The sequence below is a fragment of the Oncorhynchus mykiss genome, chromosome 19 (genome assembly GCF_057628025.1).
Source record: "Oncorhynchus mykiss isolate SJ-2025 chromosome 19, ASM5762802v1, whole genome shotgun sequence".
Taxonomy (NCBI): domain Eukaryota; kingdom Metazoa; phylum Chordata; class Actinopteri; order Salmoniformes; family Salmonidae; genus Oncorhynchus; species Oncorhynchus mykiss.
In genome coordinates, this window is record NC_143040.1 from 13525988 (window position 1) to 13543157 (window position 17170).

Below are 17170 nucleotides of genomic sequence, written 5' to 3' on the forward strand. Positions count from 1 at the left end.
ATCTGTCACCAACACTACAGCTGTACCTGTAGTTAGTATTACATCCACCCAGGTATCTGTCACCAACACTACAGCTGTACCTGTAGTTAGTACTACATCCACCCAGGTATCTGTCACCAACACTACAGCTGTACCTGTAGTTAGTACTACATCCACCCAGGTCTCTGTCACCAACACTACAGTTGTACCTGTAGTTAGTATTACATCCCACCCAGGTCTCTGTCACCAACACTACAGCTGTACCTGTAGTTAGTATTACATCCCACCCAGGTCTCTGTCACCAACACTACAGCTGTACCTGTAGTTAGTATTACATCCACCCAGGTTTCTGTCACCAACACTACAGCTGTACCTGTAGTTAGTACTACGTCCACCAGAGAGCCACCTTTCACCCTGTCCCTGTATCTAAGTAAGGGTTCTTAAACTTTTTCAGCCTGGGACCCAAACTAAAAATTCTATGTTATTTGGCACCCAATGTTATGAAAATATACACCTATGCATAAATATTGGTACATTTCATTGTCTAAAACAAATGCAATATAAACAAAAACAAATAAGAATCCATTTCAATACCCATATATAAATAGCTATTCATCTTTATTTTTCCCCAATAAAACACTCATATCTGTCTAGGTTGGAACTGTTGCTGTTAAAATACAATAAATCATTTTTATTCTGAACCCGAATTTACTGATTTATCACATCACACAGATGAATAACAGTACACACACACACACACACTCACAGGCTCCGTTTTTGATAGTGCAACCCTAAGTAACAGTACTGTACTGTTAGGGTTGCACTATCAGTAGCTAGCTTGCTTGCTTTGGCTAACGTTAGCTATTAGCTGTGTACAAGCCCAGGGGATTGTTTGAAAGAGAAACTCACATCTACTACTATGAGAGAGAGTACTCCCTTATTTCTGTGGATGTTTGGTCAGGACGTGTCATTATATTAACTTGTTCGTTTTGAGAGACTCATTACTAAGCACTTCCCCACACAAAACACATTGTGGGCGCGCCTCGTTATTTTTATGAAACCAAGAGAAGAAACTCATCGCTGTATTTGCGTTTCATGATGATTGACCTCAGTCAGGACTTGATGGCGAGTGGGAATGACAAGTCAGTGGCTGACAGCACATCATCTGCTGCTGAACGACAGCACATCATCTGCTGCTGAACGACAGCACATCATCTGCTGCTGAACGACAGCACATCATCTGCTGCTGAACCACAGCACATCATCTGCTGCTGAACGACAGCACATCATCTGCTGATGAACGACAGCACATCATCTGCTGCTGAACCACAGCACATCATCTGCTGCTGAACGACAACACATCATCTGCTGCTGAACCACAGCACATCATCTGCTGCTGAACCACAGCACATCATCTGCTGCTGAACCACAGCACATCATCTGCTGCTGAACCACAGCACATCATCTGCTGCTGAACGACAACACATCATCTGCTGCTGAACCACAGCACATCATCTGCTGCTGAACCACAGCACATCATCTGCTGCTGAACCACAGCACATCATCTGCTGCTGAACGACAGCACATCATCTGCTGCTGAACGACAGCACATCATCTGCTGCTGAACGACAGCACATCATCTGCTGCTGAACGACAGCACATCATCTGCTGCTGAACCACAGCACATCATCTGCTGCTGAACGACAACACATCATCTGCTGCTGAACGACAACACATCATCTGCTGCTGAACCACAGCACATCATCTGCTGCTGAACCACAGCACATCATCTGCTGCTGAACGACAACACATCATCTGCTGCTGAACCACAGCACATCATCTGCTGCTGAACGACAACACATCATCTGCTGCTGAACCACAGCACATCATCTGCTGCTGAACCACAGCACATCATCTGCTGCTGAACCACAGCACATCATCTGCTGCTGAACCACAGCACATCATCTGCTGCTGAACGACAGCACATCATCTGCTGCTGAACGACAACACATCATCTGCTGCTGAACGACAGCACATCATCTGCTGCTGAACGACAGCACATCATCTGCTGCTGAACGACAGCACATCATCTGCTGCTGAACGACAGCACATCATCTGCTGCTGAACGACAGCACATCATCTGCTGCTGAACCACAGCACATCATCTGCTGCTGAACGACAACACATCATCTGCTGCTGAACGACAACACATCATCTGCTGCTGAACCACAGCACATCATCTGCTGCTGAACCACAGCACATCATCTGCTGCTGAACGACAACACATCATCTGCTGCTGAACGACAACACATCATCTGCTGCTGAACCACAGCACATCATCTGCTGCTGAACCACAGCACATCATCTGCTGCTGAACCACAGCACATCATCTGCTGCTGAACGACAGCACATCATCTGCTGCTGAACGACAACACATCATCTGCTGCTGAACGACAGCACATCATCTGCTGCTGAACCACAGCACATCATCTGCTGCTGAACGACAACACATCATCTGCTGCTGAACGACAACACATCATCTGCTGCTGAACCACAGCACATCATCTGCTGCTGAACGACAACACATCATCTGCTGCTGAACCACAGCACATCATCTGCTGCTGAACCACAGCACATCATCTGCTGCTGAACGACAACACATCATCTGCTGCTGAACCACAGCACATCATCTGCTGCTGAACGACAGCACATCATCTGCTGCTGAACGACAGCACATCATCTGCTGCTGAACGACAGCACATCATCTGCTGCTGAACGACAGCACATCATCTGCTGCTGGACGACAACACATCATCTGCTGCTGAACGACAGCACATCATCTGCTGCTGAACGACAGCGCTGAAGCTTGTGGGTTTCGGAGGGATCTTCAAGAAAACTGCAGAAAAAAAGATCCGGTAACCCGCGAAACACACGGGCATCTCCCACACACGCAGCTGCTAAACTGAGCAGAGACCGTTGCTAAGCAGAGAGCATTGCTAAGCAGAGACCGTTGCTAAGCAGAGACCATTGCTAAGCAGAGAGCGTTGCTAAGCAGAGACCGTGGCTAAGCAGAGACCGTTGCTAAGAAGAGACCGTTGATAAGCAGAGACCGTTGATAAGCAGAGACCATTGCTAAGCAGAGACCGTTGCTAAGCAGAGAGAGCACTGAACAGTGAGTGCAGTTGCACTTGGCCAAATCAATTCCAGTAATCAATTAAATAACTATATATTTACTCTTACACGTCGCGACCCATACTTTAAGAAAGGCTGATCTAAGGATCTTTGTGATGCTTTCTCTCCTCTTGTGTAACAGAGTAGAGGTATAGAGTTGTGTAATAGTTCATGTAGGTGGATGCCATGTGCAATCGGTTGTGCTAAGACAATGAGAGTTAATGACTATAGATACTGGTATGTATGTGTATATTCTGCTGTACTAAGACACTTTAAATATACCGTTTTTTGTTGCTGTCATAATACACTATGTGGAAGTTCTTCTTCCCCCTTGATATTCAATCATATTATGTTTTAATTGAATTTCCCTTTTAAATCTCTGAAACTGTGGAGATCTTAGCTCTGTCTCAATGAATCTTTCCTTCAGTCCTTGCATCCTCTCTCCTCGACCCCTTCACAAAACTCATTGGATAATATGTTCCAAGTGGAGGGACCTTGACCTTCTCTTCTAATAGGGTTGACAAGGAGGAGAGGAGATAGGATGCGAGGAATCCCAGTAAAAAAACGATTGAGACTTAGCCCTTTTCAGAGGATTGGCCTCACAGAGTGCTTTCACAGTAACTTGGCCTAGACTTCAAAGAACAAGCAAAAGCACACGTGTGAAGTTTCCCCCAGAAATACCTATTGAGAAAGATTAAGACCCACATTTCCCACACAAGACCCTGAATAACTATCCACACTGATAGAAAAAAAGGCCCTTTATGTCTAGCCTATTGTAGGGTTGCTACCTAGCCTTTTGTAAGGTCAATAGCTAGCTTATTGTAAGGCCTTGTGGGGCCTACTCTAGGTCAAGAAATATCACCTGTTTACAAGAAATTGTATTTGACCTCAAATAAGTCACATGGTACCACAGTGGAGTGTTAGGGGGAGTCCTTATAATCCTGACCAGTCTTCCACTTCTCCTTTCCTTTCACCATACGTTCCTTTTTTCATCTTTCACTATCCTTGTTGTTGTTGTGGAATATACAAACTGTATGTCAAATCTAAAGAATGTGCTGCATTAGCAGACTCAAGTCAGGGTCCGTATTTGTCACGTCTCAGAGGAGAAGTGCTGATCTAGGATCTGTTTAGCCTTTTGAACATATGATGACACTGTCAATTATCTTGTAATCTTTTTGGCTAACCACATTGGAACACTAATCTTTAAGGACATGAACTGGCAGTGGTTTGAGCAAAGTATACTGCTATTGTTTTCAGGAATGTAAACCTACGGCAGGGACAGGAGGGGTGGAAGGAGAAATGGGTGGGATGATGAGAGAGATAGGAGTGATGATAGGAGGGACAGGAGGGGTGATAGTAGAGACAGGAGAGGAGATAGGAGGGGTGATAGGAGGGATGGTATGGGTGATAGGAGAGACAGTAGGGGTGATAGGAGAGACGAGAGGGGTGATAGGAGACACGAGAGGGGTGATAGGAGAGACAAGAGGGGTAGGAGGGGTGATAGATGAGAGGGGTGATAGAAGAGACTATATGAGAGACAGGAGTGTTGATTGGAAAGACAGGAAGGGTGATAGGAGGGACGGGAGGGGTGATAGGAGGGACAGGAGGGGTGATAGGAGACAGGTGAGACAGGAGGGGTGATTGGAGAGACGAGAGGGGGGATAGGAGAGACGAGAGGGAGATAGCAGAGACAAGAGGGGTGAAAGGAGAGACGAGAGGGGTGATAGGAGAGGCGAGAGGGGTGATAAGAGGGGTGATAGGAGAGACAGGAAGGGTGATAGGAATGGGCGGGGAGGGGTGATAGGAGGGACAAGAGGGGTGATAGGAGAGGTGAGGGATGATAGGAAAGACGAGAGGGGTGGTAGGACAGACGAGAGGGGTGATAGGAGAGTATGGAGAGGTGATAGGAGACAGGGGAGACAGGAGGTGCGATTGGAGAGACGAGAGGGGGGATAGGAGAGACGAGAGGGAGATAGGAGAGACGAGAGGGAGATAGGAGAGACGAGAGGGGTGATAGGAGAGACGGAAGGGGTGATAGGAGAAACAGGAAGGGTGATGGGAGATTGGAGGGACGGTGGCAGGGATGTGTGATGTGAAATCACATGATTTCATCATAAAATGTTTTGGCAGTGAGTGTGTGTAATGTGAGGTGTCCTACGATGAACGTCAACAAGATGCATGACCAGCATTGTTAAAAAGACCTCCACAAAGATCCATCTAACTGAAGTGTCTGCACACTGACAGACAGTGATGCACTAAACAAAGCACGGGTGACTATGGGTGACTACTTTACCACCTGGAACACAACAATGGTTTCAGTTCTGTCCCCTCCTCATAACCACCATTAACCACAACTAAACTGTTTTAATTGAATCTGAACATACCAGTTGATACCTAAAAGAAACAATAGCAAAGCACTCACCGCTACTGTTTTGGTAGAGATATGAGGTACAGGCCTGGAGAAATGTAACCACTCTCAAATTCATAGACAGAGCTATGGCTACTACAAGGACTGACCATCCATGATATAAACAAGTACAGTTTAACCATGTGTTGAGGCTATACAGTGTTAGTTTACATTTACATGTGTGATGTGCATGTCTTCATTAACCCAGGTGTATGTATCTGTCTCCAGGTGCAACTCATTACAATTAGGGGCGGGGCTTGGCTGATATATACCTTGCGTACAAGTAGCAAAACACGTTGACTCACCCTACTTGTAGAGAAACACCAATACCATCCTCCTCTCATTCATGCTAATGAAACGGTCTATCACTCTGTCATACAGAACAGGCTTTCATTTTTTGTTGTCCTAGGCTACCTGGATAAAATGCTTGCTCGCTATCCTAATTTCCATTCATGGGCAACGTCAGCTAGTTAACATTAGCCTTCCACATCTAGCTACATATTGAACTTCCATCCAGGCGCACAAATATGTATGAGTTAATGGTTAGATCAGAATCGCCATTATAGTCATTGGCCGGTACGGAGAATTAAGTACAACCACAAGTCCAAATCCCTATCTCCATCCATGGCTAATTGAGGATAGGGTCCATTTTAGATAGCTTGTAGGGTCGCTAGCTTAATTTAGAGTGGCTATTGTAACTAGCCTTTGGTAGGGTTGCTAGCTAGCTTATTGTAAGGCCTTGTGGGGCCTGCTGTAGGTCAATGAAGATAATCTGTTTTACAAGAAATGGTATCGGACTTCAAATAAGTCACATGGTACCACAGTGGAGTGTCAGGAGGAGACCTTATAATCCTGACCAGTCTTCCACTTCTCCTTTTCTTTCACCACACGTTCCTCTTTTCATCTTTAACTTTCACTGTTGTTGTTGTGAAATATACAAACTGTATGTCAAATCTAAAGAATGTGCTGCATTAACAGACTCAAGTCAGGGTCCGTATTTATCACGTCTCAGGATTGTGTAACCATGGCAGGGACAAGAGGCGTGATAGGAGAGACAGGATGGGTGATGGGATAGACAGGAGAGGTGATAGGAGAGACAGGAGGGGTGATAGGAGAGACAGGAGAGGTGAAAGGATAGACAAGAGAGGTGATAGGAGAGAGGAGAGGTGATAGGAGAGAGGAGGGGTGATAGGAGAGACAGGATGGGTGATGGGATAGACAGGAGAGGTGATAGGAGAGAGGAGGGGTGATAGGAGAGACAGGAGAGGTGATAGGATAGACAGGAGAGGTGATAGGAGAGAGGAGGGGTGATAGGAGAGAGGAGGGGTGATAGGAGAGACAGGATGGGTAATGGGATAGACAGGAGAGGTGATAGGAGAGAGGAGGGGTGATAGGAGAGACAGGGGGGTGATGGGATAGACAGGAAAGGTGATAGGAGAGACAGGAGAGGTGATAGGAGAGAGGAGGGGTGATAGGAGAGACAGGGGGGTGATGGGATAGACAGGAGAGGTGATAGGAGAGACAGGAGGGGTGATGGGAGAGACAGGAGGGGTGATGGGAGAGACAGGAGGTGTGATGGGAGAGACAGGAGGGGTGATAGGAGAGACAGGAGAGGTGATAGGAGAGACAGGAGGGGTGATGGGAGAGACAGGAGGGGTGATGGGAGAGACAGGAGGGGTGATGGGAGAGACAGGAGGGGTGATAGGAGAGACAGGAGGGTTATAGGAGGGACAGGAGGGGTGATAGGAGAGACAGGAGGGGTGATAGGAGAGACAGGAGGGGTGATAGGATAGACAGGAGGGGTGATAGGATAGACAGGGGGGTGATAGGAGAGACAGGAGGGGTGATAGGATAGACAGGAGGGGTGATAGGAGAGACAGGAGGGGTGATAGGATAGACGGGGGGGTGATAGGAGAGACAGGAGGGGTGATGGGAGAGACAGGAGGGGTGATAGGAGAGACAGGAGGGGTGATGGGAGAGACAGGAGGGGTGATGGGAGAGACAGGAGGGGTGATGGGAGAGACAGGAGGGGTGATAGGAGAGACAGGAGAGGTGATAGGAGAGACAGGAGGGGTGATGGGAGAGACAGGAGGGGTGATGGGAGAGACAGGAGGGGTGATGGGAGAGACAGGAGGGGTGATAGGAGAGACAGGAGGGGTGATAGGAGAGACAGGAGGGGTGATAGGATAGACAGGAGGGGTAATGGGATAGACAGGAGAGGTGATAGGAGAGAGGAGGGGTGATAGGAGAGACAGGAGGGGTGATGGGATAGACAGGAGAGGTGATAGGAGAGACAGGAGGGGTGATGGGAGAGACAGGAGAGGTGATAGGAGAGACAGGAGGGGTGATGGGAGAGACAGGAGGGGTGATAGGATAGACAGGATGGGTGATGGGATAGACAGGAGAGGTGATAGGAGAGACAGGGGGGTGATAGGATAGACAGGAGAGGTGATGGGAGAGAGTGGGGGTGATACGAGAGAGGACGGGTGATAGGAGAGACAGTAGGAGTGATGGATTAGACAGGAGAGGGGATATGAGAGAGGAGGGGTGATAGGAGAGACATGAGGGGTGATGGGAAAGACAGGAGAGGTGATAGGAGAGACAGGAGGGGTGACGGGAGAGACAGGAGGGGTGATGGGAGAGACAGGAGGGGTGATGGGAGAGACAGGAGGGGTGATGGGATAGACAGGAGGGGTGATAGGAGAGACAGGAGGGGTGATGGGATAGACAGGAGAGGTGATAGGAGAGAGGAGGGGTGATAGGAGAGACAGGAGGGGTGATGGGATAGACAGGAGAGGTGATAGGAGAGACAGTAGGGGTGATGGGAGAGACAGGAGGGGTGATGGGATAGACAGGAAGGGTGAGGGGAGAGACAGGAGGGGTGATAGGATAGACAGGACGGGGAATAGGAGATACAGGAGGGGTGATGGGAGAGACAGGAGGGGTGATGGGAGAGACAGGAGGGGTGATAGGAGGGGTGATAGGAGAGGCAGGAGGGGTGATAGGATAGACAGGAGGGGTGATAGGATAGACAGGAGGGGTGATAGGAGAGACAGGAGGGGTGATGGGAGAGACAGGAGGGGTGATGGGAGAGACAGGAGAGGTGATTGGAGAGACAGGAGGGGTGATGGGAGAGACAGGAGGGGTGATTGGAGACAGGAGGGGTGATGGGAGAGACAAGAGCGGTGATGGGAGACAGGAGGGGTGATGGGAGAAATGGGAATGGTGATAGTTTGAGCGGTGGCAGGTACGGGACATTTAAAATCACATGATTTCATTAGGATATGTTTCCGCAGTGAGTGTAGGGAGGGGGATATGGCCTAAAACTAATTTCTAGATTTTGAAAATGTTTTCTCAAAATTAAAGGTCAAATACACTGCATTAAAACAGTCAAAAATAATCTAATTAATTCCGAGTCTGTGAAATTAAACCTAGGCTGAATATAGGCCTTCCACAACCATAAGACCCACTAATTATTTAATTAATTGTTCTAAATAGTTGTACCTGCATTTTTCTGCATTAATCATTAATCTGGCTTTCAGGTTTGTCTATAAAAAAGCCCCTTTTGTAACAAATTTAACCAGAACCATGCATAACGCACATTCATTAATAATGTAGCAGACATTATGGGAAATGAACACCGGTCTCAATACAAATATATCAAGCACAAGCCCACGTGCTGCTGAGTAGCCAGCAAATACTTATATTCCAAGTTTAGTTAACTTGGATCTAGGTATAATTTCACAAGCCCAGTTAACAAGGCAAAACAGTTGAATTGTTATGAACACACCCTTCTGTCCGTCTCCAACTGTTTGAACAGCATGCTAGACGGTCCACTTTGTGGACAGTGGCCTACTTTATTTCTCAGAATGAGAATGGGTTGTATTTTACCTTTATTTAACTAGGCAAGTCAGTTAAAAATAAATTCTTATTTACAATGACGGCCTACAACTGCCAAACCAGAACGATGCTGGGCCAACTGTGCAGCGACTGATGGGACTCCCGATCACGATACAGCCCAGGATTGAACCAGGGTCTGTAGTGACGATTCTATCACTGTGACGCAGTGCCTTACACCGCTGCGCCACTCTGGAGCCCCAGGGCATGGTTCGAAAGGTTCACTTTTCCTCTATTACAGTACGATAATGTCTCCATGTGTTTCAAGTGTCCATATGACCGATTATTTTGGACCAAACCTCAAATTCAAATTGCGAGTTGAAACCGTTTGTCAGAGGAAGAAGTGATCTCTCATCTTTGTTGTTGTGAGTGGTAGGTGGAGGGACTTGGGAGAAAGAGGCGAAGTGAGAGGTTTCACTCTCGCCAAAATCTGTCCAAAATAAGCCCAATGCGTTTCTTTGCATTTATTTTTAACCTTGTCGTTTGCCTTCCCACCTTTGAGACAACAACTCCTATTTTTAGGGTGGAGACATGAGCATCTTGTCATTATATACAGATCTCTGGTGTAAATGGGAAGGTGTGGATGGCTGAGGTCTCGTGCAGAGGTTTCTCTCCATTGATTTAGCTAGCTAACTAGCATTAGCTGTAAATTAGCTGTAAACTGGTCGAGGTGGCTTGTTCACATTGGTGTGCAGTTGTAACTTGCTTGTATATCTAACTAACAAACAAACAAATATATGCACTGTCAATCAAAGACGCAGTGCCCAAGTCTCATCACATCAATCCTCAGCACTTAGAAAAGCATATCAAGCGAAGGGTTTTACGCTTGCTCAGTTCATGGGTCTCGAGCACTGCACGAGTGGACATTTTGAAATGGAAGTTACAGAACTCCCTCGTGTGCTTCTGTTATGGGGAAACGTCCTCAATTAAACTGACATTAAATGTGGAGAATGATACATTTGCATTTGTTGGTCATCAATTAGCCTTTTAAATGCTATTCCTATGTAGCCTACCATTTTATACAATAAATATGTGGAAATGATGATATCACTGGAGTCATTGCAAATCAATTTGTGCCACTTGTGTAGCCTACCTGGAGCTGGCAAATGGATTTAATAAATAGCCAATAACTTCAGTTTATTGTTGTTGTTGTAGCCTTGTGTTATTATGCAATTATTGATGGCCATGTTTAGTTAATGAAATTGGAAGTTATCAACTGTGATCATGGTAACAATTCTATCGCAATTGCATTAGATTGAAGGTAGATCAGTCAGATTAGGCTACACAGAAAAACAAATATACAATGGCTGTTGTTGACAAGCATAGGCCTAATTAGGTAATTTCCTTATTTGTTTTAGTGATTTCGACTCCACCCTAGTTGCCTATTCCAGCAGGCTAACGGACAACGGAAGCACCTAGAAAGCGCCTCGCCTTGCTGAATAAATGAGTCTGTCAATTTTAACTAAGCAAGCTGCTAAATCGTTCGTCTTACATCTTGCCTAGGCTACTGTAGGCTATCTGAAATTAGATGAGGGCCTATCAGGGGTTATAGGCTACCTGCATCTAGCTAACCAAACCATGGAAAAGTTGAGTTATAATCATAAACCCAGCCAATGGCTAGTCTTAACATCTGACACTGTCACGTCCTGACCTTAGTTCCTTTTTTATGTCTCTGTTTTAGTTTGGTCAAGGCGTGAGTTGGGGTGGGCATTCTATGTTTTGTAGTCTAGGTTTTGTATTTCTAGGTGTTTGGCCTGGTATGGTTCCCAATCAGAGGCAGCTGGCAATCGTTGTCTCTGATTGAGAAACATACTTAGGCAGCCTGTTTTCCCACTATGATTTGTGGGTAGTTGTTTTCTGTCTTTGTGTGTCTGCACCAGACGGAACTGTTTCGTTTGTTCCACTTTGTTGTTTTTTTTGTTCTAGTGTTCAGTTTCTTTATTAAATCTACCATGAACATGTACCACGCTGCACCTTGGTCCTCTTCACCTTCTTCCACCTACGACAACCGTTACAGGCACATAATAACGACACAATTGCCATTCGTTTTTTGGAAGTTTAATAAGGGCAAATCATTTTTCTCTTGCAACATATAAAAAAATAAATATTAGTCACATTTGCTCGCAATAATTATTATTGATGGAAAACCCAATTTTGTTTCTTCGGTCGTTAGAAGTTAAGTCGAGATTTCTTCTTAATTCGCTCGATGACGTTATGGAAAAATGGTTTATTGGCTAAATGTGGCAACTCCTCTCTAGCAGCGAACACTACTCTTTGAGCTAGTTTTCAGGCCTTGTTGGCGGGTTTTGAAAAGTCATTGGGCTAGAAATGTAGGCTTGACCTGGCAACCCTGATTGTGTATGTGTTCCATTCAGAGGTGAATGGACAAGACAAAATATTAAAGTGCCTTTGAAAGGGGTATGGTAGTAGGTGCCAGGCACACCGGTTTGTGTCCAGAACTGCAACGCTGCTGGGTTTTTCACGCTCAACAATTTCCCGTGTAAATCAAGAATGATTCACCACCCAAAGGACATCCAGCCAACTTGACACAGCTGTGGGATGCATTGGAGTCAACATGGACCAGCAGGTGATCCTAATGTTTGGTATACACAGTGTATGTAGACCTACTTGCAATGTGACATTTCCAATTTAAAGGTTGTATATGAAAACAGAGGTCATGGAGAAGGAAACCCTTCACCCGGCAAGATAGTATTGTTTTTGACTTGATCAACAACAACAAAATGCACAATAAGAATTTAAAACCAACAGTTTGCAAAGGACTTTTGAACATTCTGGACGTTGAACGTTCTGAAACAATGGCATTCTGTCACTGGGAATAGCCTAATGTAAGCAGGTGTGAAAGAACCACCTGAGCGGGATGCCCCACCTCCTGGTCTTGAGGAGAAGAATAAAAAACTGACGGGGTTCTATTCTGCACTGTTCAGCCAATCCAGTACATGTAGAGGAGGAGTTAAGATGGAGTGTCACAATGAGGGGATTTGATTAATGTGTGAACCGGGCTAGGAAAATCAGGGATGCCTTGCCAGGTTGAGCTGGGTGCCACGGTCAAAGCCGACAGCGAAGTCGGCTGAAAAGAAAAGTGACGAATGTCAAGCTTAGTAATAAGTTGTGATGACACTGAATCCTAAGTGTTTTATTTAAGTAATAAGGCATGACGGGGTGTGGTATATGGCCAATATACCACGGCTAAGGGCTGTTTTTAGCACGACACAGTGCAGAGTGCCTGGACACAGCCCTTAGCCAAGGTATATTGCTATTATAAACTGGTTACCAATGTAATTAGAGCAGTATAAATAAATGTGGTATATACCCGTGGTATATGGTCTGATATACCAAGGCTGTTAGCCAATCAGCATTCAGGACTCGAATCATCCAGTTCATAAAGAAACATATATTGCTTAACCACCCTTCCCAAGGAAAACGACTGAAATTGGATTTAAAAAATACATGTTTTATGTTCCTGAATGATTCATCATGCTGTTCTGTTGATATTATGGCTCTATTAGAGCTAGGCGCTCTGCCCTCACCGCTTTTGCCCGGTGACGTGAAGCCCGGTTTACCCCCCGGGTCAGTATAATAGAACTCCCTCCTTGTTAACAGCGAGACTCTCGTCCAAAAGCGGAAGTCGCATCACAGGCTATCTTCCTTTTCCCATGAATACAGGATGCATCCGATTGTGAGGGTGCTCAGAGAGCCTGTCAGGCAACAGTGCATATTCAAATCAAACGTTATTAGTATATTTCTATAGTACTATAGAAGAGGCCATATAAATGACAAGGAAAAGGATTCATACATTTTATGAAACCGATAGCATATTGCCTCATACCAGAATGAACATGGACCTGCTTATTCATTCATATAGGTAGGTATCTGATGTTAGAAATCAAAAGATATTTCTTCCTGCATCCACATGTGATAGGCCTGTGATCAATGGCTTGCACTTCACCGTTGCAACATTGATCATGCAATGGATGCATGCACAGTCATGAGTTAAATTGAACCTTACCTACTTTATTAGATAAAAACCAGCGTAAAAAAAATCATCAACTCATTTATTGGAATATAACAGCAGGCCAAAGATAAGCTACCTCTTTTGAGCTATTGATTCATAGTATTTTTCTGTTGTCAACACTTTCTACCACAGTACAGTTGTCACGGCAGATTTCCTCCTCTTCGTCCGAATAGGGGCAGCTCCGGACTGAGGGGCAGCTCCGGACTGAGGAGTAGCTCAGGACTGAGGGGCAGCTCCGGACTGAAGGGCAGCTCAGGACTGAAGGGCAGCTCCGGACTGAAGGGCAGCTCCGGACTGAAGGGCAGCTCCGGACTGAAGGGCAGCTCCGGACTGAGGGGCAGCTCCGGACTGAAGGGTAGCTCTGGACTGAGGGGCAGCTCAGGACTGAGGGGCAGCTCAGAACTGAGGGGCAGCTCCGGACTGAAGGGCAACTTTGGACTAACTGACGGCTCTGGCAGCTCCTGGCTGGCTGACGGCTCTGGCAGCTCCTGGCTGGTGGACGGCTCTTGCAGCTCCTGGCTGACGGCTCTGGCAGCTCCTGGCTGGTTGACGGCTCTGGCGGCTCCTGGCTGGCTGACGGCTCTGGCGGCTCCTGGCTGGTGGACGGCTCTTGCAGGTCCTGGCTGGCTGACGGCTCTGGCAGCTCCTGGCTGAATGGCAGCTCTGGCGGCTCAGGACAGACTGGCGGCCCTGGCGGCTCAGGACAGACTGGCGGCTCTGGTGGCTCAGGACAGACTGGCGGCTCTGGCTCTAGCAGCACCTGTGGGCAAAAGCCGGAGAGACAGCCTGGTGCGGGGGTTGCCACCGGAGGGCTTCTGCGTGGAGGTGGCACTGAATAGACCGGTCCGTGAAGGCGCACTGGAGATCTTGAGAGCAGGGCTGGCACCATCCGCCCTGGCTGGGGGGGGGGGGCAGCTCCGGACTGAAGGGCAGCTTTGGACTAACTGACGGCTCTGGCAGCTCCTGGCTGGCTGACGGCTCTGGCAGCTCCTGGCTGGTGGACGGCTCTTGCAGCTCCTGGCTGGTGGACGGCTCTGGCAGCTCCTGGCTGGTTGACGGCTCTGGCGGCTCCTGGCTGGCTGACGGCTCTGGCGGCTCCTGGCTGGTGGACGGCTCTTGCAGGTCCTGGCTGGCTGACGGCTCTGGCAGCTCCTGGCTGAATGGCAGCTCTGGCGGCTCAGGACAGACTGGCGGCTCTGGCGGCTCAGGACAGACTGGCGGCTCTGGTGGCTCAGGACAGACTGGCGGCTCTGGTGGCTCAGGACAGACGGGAGACTCTGGCGACTCAGGACAGATGGGAGACTCTGGCGGCTCAGGACAGACGGGAGACTCTGGCGGCTCAGGACAGACGGGAGACTCTGGCGGCTCTGGAGAGACGGGAGAATCTAGCAGCTCTGGAGAGACGGGAGACTCTGGCGGCACTGGAGAGACGGGAGACTCTGGCGGCGCTGGAGAGGAGGAAGGCTCTAGCAGCACCTGTGGGCAAAAGCCGGAGAGACAGCCTGGTGCGGGGGTTGCCACCGGAGGGCTGGTGCGTGGAGGTGGCACTGGATAGACCGGTCCGTGAAGGCGCACTGGAGATCTTGAGAGCAGGGCTGGCACCATCCGCCCTGGCTGGATCTTCACCCTAGCCCGGCAGATGTGGGGAGCTGGGATGTAGCGCACTGGGCTAAGCACACGTACTGGGGATATTGTGCGTTCCACCGCAAAACATGGTGCCTGACCAGTACAACGCCCGCCACGGTTATCACGGCTAGGAGCGCTGTAGCGCTGAGCTGGCACATGACGTGCAGGGCTACGGAGGTGCACTGGAGGCCTGGTGCATGAGGCTGGCACAGTCTTCACCAGACGACTAGCACGCACCTCAGGACGAGTACGGAGAGCTGACCCAGGTGACATCAAATCCCCGACACGCTTCGTCGGGCGGATGTCGTGCCTCATGCACCAACACAGCACCTCCCTCATAACTCTCTCCTCCAATTTTCCCATGAACTCCTTCACTGTCTCTGCTTCGCTCACCTCCAACACCGCCCTGACCGGCTCTGGTTTTCTCCTTGGCTCCTTACGGTAAACAGGGGGAGTCGGCTCAGGTCTGCTATCATCTTTGCAGCAGTGCTGATGACAGTAGTGGTCTTATGCAAGATGAAAACATGTCCTCCTCTGGAGGAAGCAGTAGTGCTAGCCAGTAAGACAGGAGAGACACTTTGGGAAATGGTGAAGGATAGTATAGCTGGGAAGGCATTGCTTCTCACAACAGCAACAGGAGGAACAATGTACATAATCATTAACCTAATAATGAGGAGATAGATGGTTGGAAAATACTACCATGTCCCTCATATGAGAGGGTCAAATCAAATGAATCACATCTGGTTGACTTTCTTTTTGAATAAGAAGAGTATTAAGAGCATTCTCTCCCGTTTTAGAGAATGGGTGTTGGGTTTTACCAGAAAGACACACAGTAACATTTAAAAAGCAATACAAATCCAGTACTGGTGGATTTGTCAAAAAATAAAAGTAATCATAGATCAATATAAACTTACAAAAACTGATAAAGAAGCAGTGTGATTATTGTTGGTGGCTGTTGTGTGATTTTCATCAGCACTGTTGTTGTAAATACAGCATATGAGATTATACGGGTAATATGCATGTAGTTGGTTATAGATGATTATACTGTCACTCTGTTAGAAGACTGATACAACAATACCAGGGTCAGTCAGTCAAGTATCAATGTAGGCCGTTTGGCGAGTTCTGATGGTAGAGAGAAACTCAAAGTATTGTTTAATTGTTTGTGATATACACTACATCTGAAGGACATACAAACTGAAACACACATCTATCTCCAAACTAAGAATGCACTATAGCTAACCACCCCTGGTTCCTTATACTGTATGTCTTCGTGTAACCAATGGCTTGAACGTTTCAGTGTTGCCTTGTGGATCAATCTGACAGTGGTAAATAAAACTGAGGCTATTTGATGCTTTTAAAATATGGGGGGGGGGGGGGGTGGGGGGGCGTTTCCCCCCTTTCTTTTATCAAACACTAACAAATGTCAAAAAAAAAAATTAAAATCACAAGTCGATCCCTCTGAAGACTGATTTTACATGGTGCATGTTTGAATGGATGGCTAACTGGTTGAACTGATGTTTATCCTTCTTGTTTGAAGGTTCCGTCAACTGTAAATGTTGTAATATGCCCAAAACAATTGCATGTACTGCACCATTATTGAGTAGTTGTTAAATAAAGACAGTACAACTGCCACAAAGAATAGACAGTTCATAATTCATTTAATGCATTCAATTAGCTTGTTATGTAATATATATATATATATATATTTATTTATTTTTTACCACAGACAAAACTTGTGAAATGATGATTGTATGTAAGGGACTACATACCAAAATAAAATGCCTTGTAACATTACATGTGATATTTAAATCATTTTCAGTCACAGAATGAGTAAGGTCAGGCTACATAAGACATGAACTACAGCATGACTGTCCATCTCCTTTACGGTAGGCATACTACCAATACAGCTCTCATTCTCTCCTCGGGAGCAGGATGAATGATGACTGGCTAAGCATAAATAGTTCATATTCATTTCATAGTTACTTCATGGCACTGTAAATTAAAATGACACTAAAAATACCACTTGACATTGTTGAATCCATCAGGTACTGTAAAAT